Source organism: Spodoptera frugiperda, chromosome 26 (genome assembly GCF_023101765.2).
Source record: "Spodoptera frugiperda isolate SF20-4 chromosome 26, AGI-APGP_CSIRO_Sfru_2.0, whole genome shotgun sequence".
Lineage (NCBI taxonomy): Eukaryota > Metazoa > Arthropoda > Insecta > Lepidoptera > Noctuidae > Spodoptera > Spodoptera frugiperda.
Window position 1 is genome coordinate 7770467 of NC_064237.1, and position 14000 is coordinate 7784466.

The following is a 14000-nucleotide window of genomic DNA, read 5'->3' on the forward strand; positions in this document are numbered from 1 at the left end:
AATAACAATACATCAACAAACTAAAAAGGCAGACACTAAAGAATGATAGTCGGCTTTTAAAAGTCACTAGCAGTTCGACTCCCGTTCAATCGATTATGCGACCTACCGGGAGAATTGGCAGCGAACATCCATTCACAATAGCTACAATAGTTACTGAAGTTCCAAAACTTTTGGCACGTTAAGTTGCAATGCAGAAAATTGTAATGGGGAATTATGTAATCACTGAAGTTATATTAAAGATTGCTTTTGAGAATTTCGTTGTTAGAGAAGTTGTAAGTGCGATCGCTTGGATTGAAAATCGTTTTCGAATTTGAATCGCTATTTGGTAAAAGTGGTATAACACTTTTATATGCACGGGGTCTGAAACTGGTCGTACCGTTTTATAATAGACTACTCGCACGAGCGTCCTATGGTTAAAAGTGGATCCGGAGCTGCGGACTGCCTACCGAGTTTACCGGGGCTCCCGCTCAAAAAGCAGGAGTAGGAACGGGGTGGTTTTTAGTCAGTATGAGTCTGACACTCCCTCTCGCCTCAACCAAGGCGAGAGAAGTCATTGGAAGATTTTTCCTTCTCAAAAAAGGACGGTTAAAAATGGATGTTCAACAGCATCAACTTTTCATACAGGTTTCTTGATATTGTTGCATCGTGGTTGCATCCACCATCATTTTGTCTCTACATCACCCAAAGGTTTGGCTGGAAGAGAATGCCCATGACATAAACCCGCCAATATACATCTTCACACCTTTGTCCATGAAGCGTTAAGTAAATAAATAAATGTTTCGAAAACTTTTAAGGTATCATGTAGTTTCCTTACTAAACAATACCATCATCATGTCCTATTACTGTTTGAATTAGATTTCCAAATCGAAAACTTGTAAAGCACTTTTCCTAACGGCTTAAGGTCGTTCTACTCGAACGATGGTAAACTAAAAAAGTAAAAATCATGAACTTTAGTACGTGTATCGTAATTCCGTAGTAAACACGAATATGAGTGGCAACTGAGTAATTACACCCGACGTCAATTACTTAAAACACAACCACGCGATTTAACAATGAACTTTATACAATGTTATGGAAACTTCTACTAAGTTGAACAAGGCCAGGTATATAAAAATCAACCCTGTTTCCACACAGGTAAGGATAGAACTTGAATAAATTGTGTCGACTATATTTAATTTCCAATTTTCTCGGGTAAGATTTTAAGGTATTTCTAGTTTCATGTATTCTTTTCATTATGAAACCTTATTTAACGTTATTCTATTTTAGAAAATGTTTACAAAATTGTTATGAATACTAATTTAGTATGAGCATTATGAATATTGAACATTACAGTACAGTAGATTGTTTTATTTGCTTCAGTAAAGGGTATTCACCATACATGTTGTCAGTTTAATACCTCATTTAAGAGAAAACTTAAAAAACTTTTGACTGACGGCCGACTTAGAAAGAAAGAAAGATGATGCTCCAAAATCACATAAAAACAAAAATACTTATTAGATATGGACTAAGAAACAACCCATTTTATCTTACAAATACACATAAACAACAGCTCTTTGCCTATATCCGCAGTTTTAGGACAGACGTTAATCCAAAAAAACACGCCTTCCTCTAAAAAATCCGACAAATCCCAAATAAACAATAAAACCAATTTATCATACAATTCAACTGTTAAAATTAAATAACGGAACAATTTATAAACTGTTATTAAATTCAGTTACATCAATTTCAAACTAAACGCATAGTCGATTTCATCGCTTTGGACTACACACAAACACACGAACACGTATCAAACTCACTCATTCAAAACTGGAAACAGCAACTATACATTTGAATTTGGAACTAGGAACATAGACTACGTAGGTAGGTACTTTATTGCCTATGCATAGATGGCTTTAGACTTGTATGTTTGTGCCTGGCGCGATTCCATTACGGAATCGAATATAAGTTAGGGCAACATTGTTCCGTGGCACCCCTATCCCTAGGCGGCGACTTGCAAAGCGTCCTTGTATTGCTACGAGCTTGTTACTTGCTTGAAAATACAAGCATTGTACAGAACTAGAATTAGGGATGTGGTGATGCTGGAATAACGATACGGAATATGTTTGTGTTGAAATCGAGTAATATGTTTTGTTTTGTAAGTGTAGCTGTAGAATTAATTGATTCATTTAGTTAGACGGTTTACTCATGTGAACTTATGAAGAAAATTTCTAGTAATTTTAATTCACATGACATTCACGGAGTCATATTCACGAGCAGCCATAGAACCTGATTAAGAGAAGCCCGTGGTAGTCCACTACTGAACTACATACGCATTGTATCTCCTCTATATAGGGTCTTCTATCTTCATACTTGGTAAAAGGTTGCATTGAAGTGTCCAAAAGTGTCATGTTTATCAGAGAGCACTGCTGGCTAGTTTTTGGTACATGTGTAGTCCCTTTGTCAGTTACGAAGAAGCGTTTCCTACTCTGACGTTAGCATTCAATGCAGAGTCTGTGCGTATTTTCTGTGCATTCTTACTTGCAGTTAGTATAATAAATTCTTGAACATACATACATACATACGTACATATGACACTTATATGTATGAAGAGTTTGCATAAAAAGGGCTTCTACAAAGTTTTCTCTCGCATATTAATATAGTTTCCAAGTTTTAACTTCAGTTAAGTTTAAACAGAATATAGTAATGAAGTTCTTGGTTAAAGTAGTAGCTAATTAAATTTTGCTAATTGTGAAAATTATGTAATAACTGTTATAACTGTAACTGCCTCGTTTTGTCGAACTTGTACCAACTAGATTCTTGGCTATTTAACAGTTACAACAGGGAGATTAAATGAAAAAAAAGAAACCCTCTGAACCATTATTGTTAATGCTTTCTGCTTTTTCAATATCCAATCTTTAGTTAATAATTTTAATAATAGTTACTGAACAAGTAATACAAGTATACCTACATATTCAACACAGCTTTACAATATAATAAGAACTTGAGACGGGATATTTAACATGTTTATTACTTTCAATTAGTTTACGATTTTTCGGCACTGTTGCTAACGCCGTGAATAACCTGGGTGTCTTCAAGGCCCGAGTGAATAGGTTGCTTATGGGCAGACGTGCTCCACCGTAGGCCGCATCATCACTTACCATCAGGTGAGATAGCGGCCAAACGTCGACCCACTAAATGTAAAAAAAAAATATATCACGGATGGACTCTTTGAAATGAATAAACATGGTAAATATCCCGTCTCAAGTTCGAATAATATTGTAAGTGACCATGTCGTTTAAAAACTTATACAATTTTAGTTCAACGTTACTCTTTAATTAATTCTATTAATAGAATAATATAATTATTAGAACACTACAATATTCTCTTCCGAACTATAATACGAATTTTATAATGAAAGCTTTTGTCATACCGAAAAGAAGATTAACTATTGTGGGCTTAGACTGGTGACTATTCAATATTCATGGAGCGACAACCAGGTGGACGTAAGCTGCCCGAAATTCCAACTTAAAGTACCCACATGGCTGATTGTATTTTGCCATTGTCACACCTCTAACCGAAATTGTAGCTTTGTTCTGTTAAATTCGTGTAATTTCGTGATGATTTATTTTTACAGTTGTATTTACCTATTGATTTTATAAATGTGTAAGTTATATCTAACTAGCTTCTGATCGACTACGTCCGCGGCAAATTGAAAAAAATAAGGTTGTACTACCCCTAACATTTAGGGGGATGCAAAACAGATGTTGGCCGATTTTCATAGGTACTAGATAAGGAAAAAAACTTCATCAAAATCGGCCAAGCCGTTTCGGAGGAGTATGGCAACGAAAACTGTGACACGAGAATTTTATATATTAGATGTTGTATCATGTATCAATTGATCAATATGAAACTAGTTCTCTTTAAGTTCGTATTTCAATGTTATACAGTACCACTATTTCATTAGTCCTTAAATTTCGACCAAAAAAGGACACTGAATAAACATTATTTCCAAGAATAAAGAGAAATTTGAAGCCTCTAAAACGCCAAGTAACTAAATAAAATCGTGGACCCGGGTATAAAGTGTCTGCCTACGCAATGTTGTAACAAAATGGCTGTGTAGTCCATTAAAAGTTTATTGTTTCACATTAAGCGACCTATTGTCCTAATAATGTAGGTAGAACTTAAACATAGGTACAAGAAAAGTATCTAATACTCGTATCAAGTCTTATAAAATTGGTATTAAAAATTCTACTGAAAGTGTTGATGTTAAGTTTTAATAAGCAAAAAATCTTGCATCTAATGGTTTGCAGACGTCGAGCTGGAGTTTTTATCGGTAAACATTATCTATAGGTGGTGTGTAGACACGTCCAGTGCACCGCTCGTGGTCGGTCTCGGAGCAAACCCCTCGCCCGCAGCTCTCCACGTAATTAATGTTTGCTTCAATTATAATGGGACAAGAACACATTAAATTTTCCACATTTTTTTCCAACTTCGACCGTTAAACGGTGGCTATGGTGCGATTAATAATACCTCAAGATTCTTCGTGCCAAGTACTACAGGGAAGGTAATGTGTTCCTCAAAGAATTAAAGTTCCCGACAACAGCAGATGCTGCGACAAAATCGATAAGAATTTTGCACCGATAAAAACGTAGAGCTTGCAAAAACGCTTGCAACGGCCGACTTCGTTATTCTTGTGGGCTTTTCACTTGGAAAGTTTACAACAAAATCTTGAACGCTATCCTAAGTAAAAAGTTGAGGGTCTTATATTTTTAAGGAAGAAAAAATATCTTCATAAGTTTGTATCAGCGGTAGGGCCCGAGTCACCCGGTTTACACTCCGCTTCGATGCTATTAATAAAGTTTTAACAATGCATTTTCAATTACTTGAATGCTAATACTCTTCTTAACTTAACTTTTATAACGAAATTAAGGAGTGCGGTGAACAAAGTAATTTAAGTAAAATTCAAGCTCATAAATTCATTCAAGTTTCGGTACAGAATTGGAAAAGAAATATTTGAAGGATCTCGTTCCCGTGTAGCGTGCTTATAAATTCCATCTGTTTCCTGAAAGAACTTACCGAACAAGTTAAAAGTAAATACTCGTTAGACGTATACATTATAATATATACAGCAATATCTTATAATGGTGCAAATAAACTGTTTTTCTTTCTTTCTCGTGTCATTTACTTTTATTATCTACTCGGGATTATCGGTTGGTGCGGTGGCTGTGCAACTGCCGTGCAAAGTGTAGCGGGTTCGATTCCCGTACGAAGCAACTCTTTGTGTGATCCACAAATTGTTGCTTCGGGTATAGGAGTCATGTGTATGTGAAATTGTATATTTGTGTGCACCCACGACACATGAGAAAATCCCAGTGTAGGGGCAACGCTGTTTATAACAATATGTTAAAACTATGTATAAAAGTATTATTCGCAAAATGTTTCAGCAAATAGCCTGATTCAATAAATAGTTTCCTATTGAGAAGAATTAAAATAACCAGCTCTAACAACCGAAAAAAACACAACCCACACAGCCTTATCGAGTAATAAAACAGTAGTTTCCCCACAGTAACTAAAACAAAAACATTAACAAACACAGCCACGTTTACTCATTGCGTAATGAAATCCGAACGTCGAATTTAAATGGGACTAGTTAAAAACTAAGGTAGTTAGTTCAGACCACTTTATTTTGCGTCTAGCACGACAGAGCAAAAACAGTGGATAGATAAGTGAACAAACTGACCGGCTATACGACTTCCATCAGTGTTTCCGCTGTGAGAAGCAATTAATGGTGTACGTACGAGGGTAATTACTGCTGGGGTAAAACCACGGGAACCCACTACAACTACCCGTACCCTCCACTGCCTTCACTTTTGACAAGACTTGAAGGATTCTTACAAGGTTTTTGTGCTATTATTTTCTGATGTTCTACATTCTGTAATGAGGTTGAATTTGCTATAGTTATGGGCTATATATTTCAGATTATGATTGATGACGTTCACACAATTTACCGTTAATAGACTCGAATCTAAAAGGATTGTATAGTATGTCATGCTTTTCAAATCGATTAAAGAGTCTACAACACTACAATACAAGCTATGAAGTCATTGAGTGATCAATAAATTACCTGTACACACACGTAATATAAAACGTCAGCCTAATACAGATACGGTACTAAAATTTTCTCCAACCTACGAATCTAGAAACCTAAACCTAGTGTTATCAGCAGAGTACCAGACGGCATAACCACCATATGTACTCAATTTTTCTATCGACTTGTTGAAGTCAACTTTTACCAGGATTAATGCTAACCACGTTCACATAATAGTAATTTAGTTTCAATGTACAAACAATATTATGCAAAATGAATAAATTAGGCAGTCATTACGTGTATCTGTTTGACTAGTTTAATTGACGTGCAATGCAAATAATATAACTGTTTCGGAGTCTCGTAGCATTAAAACAGGATATTCTAGTTTTACTGATGCAGCGTAAAATGTTTGTAGAGATGCAAAAGTCTTATAAACAGTTTTCGACAAGATCCGAGACGGACGGTCGAGCGTGAAGAATGCATGCTCCGTACGGAATCCTATACAATGCTAGACTTTAGAACTTTATAGCGAATGTTGCGAGCGCCTCAATAAAACGCTATTGCTATCTCTATACTTCTTGGCGTTTGTCACATTTGTGTACGCTGCTCGTCGGAATTGTGCAGCGAATCGTGGTGAGCCGGTCGGATTATGAATATTGAATGCTATTCTTATCTAATTCTAGTATTATGTACGCATATGAACATAAAAGCATAATGCTGAGTTGGAAATGCAGGATAGAATACAATAGGATCAAAAACTTTATTTTTCTTCTTTGATTGACCATTCGGTGATCTAAAGAGCTATATATGAATCTTTGTACAGATCTGACGTCAATTACAAGTATTTGAGAAGTTTTTATAAGTCATTTACTTTCAAATTCTTCGTTCGTACCATTTATGTAGGTAACTATACCTATACCTATATTACAAAAGCATATTTGCATCAAAATCTTAACTATGCTTACTTACTTATGACAAGTTTTACTATCTACAAACAAATCTTTGAAAGCAAATCATGTCCAACCTAAACGTTAAGCTGTCATATTAAGTTACATATAACATGCCACGTACAAGTAAAATAACCAATGAATTCTTACACCTAACAATGAGCATTTTCCACAAACATCTGTCGTCGATACAGGTTTTCCGTGTTCGTTGCACGTCAACCGCATTCAAATCGAGTTGTCAGTGCCATCTTTGTGTTACAAGTGCATGTTCAGAGGAGATGTTGTGTCGTGCAGCCCCGCGGGAGAGTCGTGGCCATATCGGCATGCATGCCCCTTTCTCGCACCGCTCGCCTCCGCTACCAGCAAAACGTCGCATTGGGCTTGTCAACTCTGAATATTAGAGCCCCCATTGTTTGTACGACACTGTGTGTTTTATTTTTGTTTATATGCAGTTTTTGTTTTTTTTTTAGTTGTATTTTTTGTATAGTTTATTCAATTCAGTGCTAAATAAATATGGGTTTTGGTTCGTAGATTAAAAATAACAACTGAAATTCAATTTTTATGTTCACTGTAACCTCAAAAAAAGGATAAATTTTTTACTCTCAACGTAATTACTTAACAGGGATGTAATTGATTAATGAGTGCACTCGAATAAAAATACACCGTCAAAAATCATTTCAATTGCACACTGGGACGCGATGGAATCGCAATCCAATCGCTAGTCCGTCGACACGCCAGCTTACAAAGTTGGAATTTTTGACTCGTTTTCAAAAATGTCAGTTACGCTAATACCCGTATGTGACTTTTACGTTTTCAAATTCAAAAACTCGTTTGGAAATTGAGGCTGGGTCGGTCCCGCACGGATTGACGCTAGGTCCCTCTCCGCTTGAGTTGTTCAGCCACCGGTTTCTATTTACACAAAACAAGATTCCCGTCTGAGTCCCTGAGCGTCGCGTACTTTCTCTTGATTTTCTTATTTTCAAGTCAACGGTTTAGTTCAGTGCTTTACACCCGCATTAGACATTGTCAGGTTCTCTTTGTTGGCACAGAAACATTTGTTTTGGTAGGAAGTCGATACGAGTACTGCATTTGCTGTAAAATGTCTTTATATTTCTGAAATAAAATAATAGACTATTTTATTTCATTCTTTTTAAAAAAGTTCTTTAAAAAAAATCATACAATTACTTCTCCCACTTTGAGCGAGGTGACAGAGAGTTATTCTTGCTGACTAAAAACCACCCCGTTCCTACTGAGAGGAAAACGGAGCCCTGGTAAACCCGCTAGGTAGTCCGCAGTCAATAAAAAGCTAAATTGAAAATGTACCTATATATTTTGTCTATTAACTCTCGCGCTGTTCTCATTTAACAATCGCCGTATTAATGTTAAATGGTCATATTATATGTGAATACTTAAAGTATGCCCAATTGGCAACCGCTTTTAGACGAAAGTAATCAACTAAAATGAATTTAGTGCAAATAACTCTCAAAATTAACTAAACATTACCTAAATTATGAATGAGTCTAATAGTTAATTAATTAAAAAACACTATTTGCATTAGGCTGTTATTAAAATTTCAATTAAAATTAATTAATTTTAAAATCAAACATATTCCAAGCAATTATTATAATTATAATTTACTATGTAGCTGTAAATAAATAATTGATAACTGCCTCGTTGGTCGAGAGGTCGCAAGAGCAACTACGGGGCCAAAGGTCTCAGCTTCGATTCCCGGGTTGGGCAAAGTATTGCTAAGTATTTTTAGAAAATATTGCTAAAGCACATCAATTCTAGCATCACGCTTGAACTTCCTATCCCTACCTAAGCAACCAAATTCCGCAATTACAGTTAGTTACATAAATGAATCATTAGCAATAATAATCAATCATTAATCACATAATATGTTAATTTATTCATTTCAAATCATCTTACAAGATGCAACTAAATACAATATCAAACGGACTGGAGATAATCGTGTTGGGCTTTGGTCTGTGACGTCACCAAAGCCCCACAAAGATTGACAATGGACCTGTGCCTCTACCATGAGTTCAAACTTTAAAGTAACATTATTTCTGGATACTTCATCGAGTATGTACATTTTTTTTCTATGACAATTTGTACAGCGCCTCTAGCGGTCACTTATGGAACTACAATTTTCCATTTTGTCATTTTTGTATGACAATTTGTACAGCGCCTCTAGCGGTCACTTATGGAACTACAATTTTCCATTTTGTCATTTTTGTATGACAATTTGTACAGCGCCTCTAGCGGTCACTTATGGAACTACAATTTTCCATTTTGTCATTTTTGTATGACAATTTGTACAGCGCCTCTAGCGGTCACTTATGGAACTAAAATTTGACATATAAGAAGTTTACTCGCTATCGAGTATCGACAATACTACAATACTATTGCGTTGAACTTATGGTAGAGGTAATGCTAGTGGGATTGTCTGCAGTGATAGGCTCAGTGTCGTCACTCGTCACTGAGGCGTCAGAATCTGAAAACAAAGCAAACCATGGCTTGAAGGTAAAGAGATGACTGTGCCTTTATCGGATTAAGTTGTGTGTACTTCGCCTTGTGTACTTGGCTGTTAATATTTTAATAAAATCTCTTATATTTATTTACGTGTTTAGTGTTTACCAATGAGGTTAGTGATAGTAACACGGACCTATGCTCGTCAGTGTTCAGTTTATAACATGAATATTAACATTATGTATCATGATATAGATTGAACGTTACCTACCTTTATTAATCATTAATGTATTTATACCCTGTGATTATACAACGTCACGCCTTTTATCCCCAAAGGGTTAGGCAGAGGTGCACATTACGGCATGTAAAGCCGCTACACAATGTACACTCACTTTTCACCATTTGTGATATAAGTCCAATGCAATAGGGGTCTGATTATACCTATAAAAATACACATCCACTGTTCACCGTTTTTCTAACTTATACAAAGATTAGCTATTGATTTTAGATCCTCCCTCTTCAAACTCAACCCATAATTCGAAAAATATTCATAAAACTTTGTATTGCCATTATAAGTTTATCATTTTCACATTCTCTGACAACAACAATAACGTTAATCCCCACCCTGCGTAAAATTTATCATCAAAATGTTATAAAATTGATTTTAAAGCCAAAGTTCCAATACGTTTGTCTTTCTATTATGTGGCCCCGTCGTGTGTTCCATCGGCAAACATTTGTAGAACGTGATTCAACTTAAAAGGATGGATTTATGTTACTATACTGGCTTTTGGACTCGAGAGAACTAACTTTATTTACAAGTATCTTTGAAAACAAATAAGATGGATGTTACAAATTCATGAAGTTGCATGAGGTAGTCAAGATACTGAGTCTCCAGACAACCCAGTCAGTTGTAGATATGAATACAAATATCCTCAACTTTATACGCTCCTTGGATCAGCTCGACTAGAACACACATTCTTTGAAGTTTTATTGGAATAAGCCTACTCACTTCGTAGCCTCATAAATGTTTTAATGAAGCTCAACTTTCAAAGCAGACTTGATTAAGGTTATTAGTTGGAAATGTGTTCAAATTATAACCTAATTCAACTACGTAGCTACGTACAAGTATATTAGGTGTACCTATCTCAAATTACATTGTCTCTCGTCTGAAGTAGGGCACAAGAATTGGTAGTATTCATAGGCCTGTATTGTTCAGTGTTTAAAACAACACATTCGATAAGAGATTGTGAGCGTAGTTGTTGACGTGTTCCCGGGACATTATCAGTATCGGTATTCAAAAGATCAGTATTGACACCGTCCGAGCGTCCCCGTACACGCCGTTATGTTTGGACGCTTAAAGGATTGTCAGGAGATGCCGGCCGACGTCGCGTCCCTTGTTAATATTCCAACTGACATCACTGGGATCCACTGTCTTGCAAATCTTGAATAGAAGCCTCCACAACAACAAAAGGCTTCCTGAATTTTGAGTAGTTGACGTAAAGACAACGGCGAACGGGAAACAACCCCTCAGTATAATAAAAGTAACTCTATCTCTTTTGTGATTAAAACAACGGAGTCCGTCGTCTGCGTCGTAACGACTTTGAAAAGTAATTTTGTTTTCGTCGCCCTTTTGATTGATGCGAGTTTTTTCAACAGTATTTGATTCGGCGCGTAATTAGTGTGCGTGGACCGCGTAACTTGTCTGCTAAGCGGCGCTGGCCGCGTTGATCTCGCACATTTATACACACCGCCCGCCATTAGTCCAGCTCACCGTCGCTCACGTACATATAAATAGCGGAGAAAATACCGATCCCAACCAAACACCACCGATTACCTCCACAAGAAACTTCTAATTGATCGGCATAAAGCAGTCAATAGCATTCCTCGTTTAAATAACGACCAAATTACGAGGACATTCATAAGTTACAAGGCGGTTTGTTCGGGAAGTTTTCGAATGTGGAGCTAATCATACGCCTTTGTAAGTGAGGGACGAGAACTGCATGTACCTTTGTTTAATTAAGCGTTTGGGATAGAGGAGAAAAGCGGATCTTTGGAAATAGAGGCGAAGCTAACCCGGCAGACGTGCACCCCGCCGCCACCGCTAACGCTACGCCGGCCATCCGCGCACATAATGACGCCAATTAGTCCGTGTCACCGCACCTAATTTATGTTAGGACCGGCCAAACCTCCCCCTAACTTTTCTCATAAATAAGCCACTCGCAAAAAACAAGCAACCAGTATGCATTCAATGATAAAGCTTCGAATTGATAGCTGCGCCAACACTGTGCGGCCATTACATTATAAAGGCTCATTCATGCGGTGTCCATTGCCATAATGCCGACGTGGTTGTTTGGACTGAAATATCTACCTAAACTGATGATTATTATTACGCAATGGATACCAACAATACGGGTACGACAAACGATGTTATCAGTGGCCATGTGTTGAAATAAAATACCCTGTCTGAAATTCGACCGTTACATATTTCATTGAATAAATACCTATGAACGTACATCGTACATGCTCTAGAGGAATGGAAATAGCCTCTACAGAATGGCTCCTTGCACTAAGTGCCCATAATTTTAGGACATTTTCATTTAATGGCACTTAAAGATACCAGTCTTCGTACCGTAATGATTTCTAATGACGTGCCGTAGCGACGCTTAGCGCTTACTTTGGGAAATACCAAGAGCTTATAATGGTTCAAATTACTAACAAACCATTGACACAGAAAAACAATGAGAAACGAAAAATATATTTCTTCGTAATGACTTCAAGTTTTTGTTTCTTTATTCTTGTAATTTCCCTTACAGTCGTTTGCTAATGTTGTTTAGAGTCAAATAATAGAATTGGGGTCGTATCATCCTAGACCTCGGCTGAGCATTAATCACTTGTTTTATCTTGAGAGCTTTTTGTGTGATTTATGACTCTTTCCTCTTATACTGAATGTTGATGAAAATGAGTTCTATCATCAATACCAATCAAATGTTTTATTATCGTACTCCAAACAACATGTGGAGCAATTGAACAATCCAAAAGCGATACAACATTAGTCAGGCGATTAGATTACACGCAATAATGAGGTAACGTATTATTGCTTACGGCACCAGATTAGTTGGATTAGCAATATTACATAAATAACAACAAAGCTGAGTACAAATCAATTAGGTGATCCGAAAAGCCGGGGCTTCAGATAAAAGCGACGGTATTCCCTTTATACTCGCGGTTAAAAGAATTCAATTACATAATACTAAGGAGATTAAAAAGGCTAACACAACTCCTTTGAGATGAGATAAGGTGGGTAGCTATTTAATTATTGGAACGTTTTCCGCTCCGCAACGCTCAACCAGTTAATTTCAAGTTTGAAGCTAAACGGATTCGACGACGCAGAATTAATTTCACATCATAAATTCTTTGATCGGTAAATCTCTGATGGATGCCTCGAATTGTGATGTTTCATAGGTCTATGTTTAATTGGTTTATTCACTTATTTAATTTTAAATTAAATGCCTTTCATTTTTTATTCTATTTTATGGGTGCTTTTCCACCAGGGATGTGCTATGTAGCTATGTCCATTTACACATGTAGGTATTGATAAATAATAATTATGTTGGTTACCAAAATGCACTAAAAAAATCACACTTCTATTTTAAAAGTGAAAGTTTGTTTGTTTGAATTGATTTGTCCGTCAATACGCTGAAACTGCTGAACGGTATTTGATTAAATTTGGTACGAGCCGACTTGAGTCATATGATACTTTTTATCCCACGGCAAGCCACTGGCAGAAGTTAGTCTTTAATAAAAATTAAATAAGTAAGTACTTACAAAGTAAAAGGTTCAACAATGAGAGTATAATAAATAATATTTGGAGAGTTATTTTACCAAATAAAAACATAAAGAACAAAAAACAAAGAGCTTACAAAGTTCCTATTAGAAATGAATCAAATTAGATTATTACTGAACTTTGTGCTTGGAAGTGGTTTCCCTGATAAAAGGGAAAGTAATAAATTATAAGGATGTTAAATAAAGGACTTTATAAAACAGTAGCCTTTATTTCATTTCATCTTTGGAAGAAAAAGCTAGAATGTCATATTTTTAGTAAACTTATAAATTACGCCTATACGTGGCCACTGCTGACCAAACCCTCTTCTCGCACGAAGAAGGTTTGAGTATTAAACACCACGCTTGCTTAATGCAGGTTGGCGATTTGAAACTTGTAATTAGAAATTATAAGCCCAGGTTTCCTTACAATGTTTTCTTTCACCGTTTGTCAGTGGTAATAAGGATAGAAGGAGGAAAATTGTTATTTTAAAGAATACTTTAATACCTTGTCACATTCATCAAAATAGTCTTTGCCAAACATGTCGAGTTTTTGTGTAGGAAAATAAAACATAAAATATGTGAAAGCAATTCCAGTATTTTATTATCGACTAGCTTTTGCCCGCGACTTCGTTCGCGTGGAATAGTGACTTCCGGCAAATTTTTGGTTTTAACCACATAGTTCCCGATCTCGC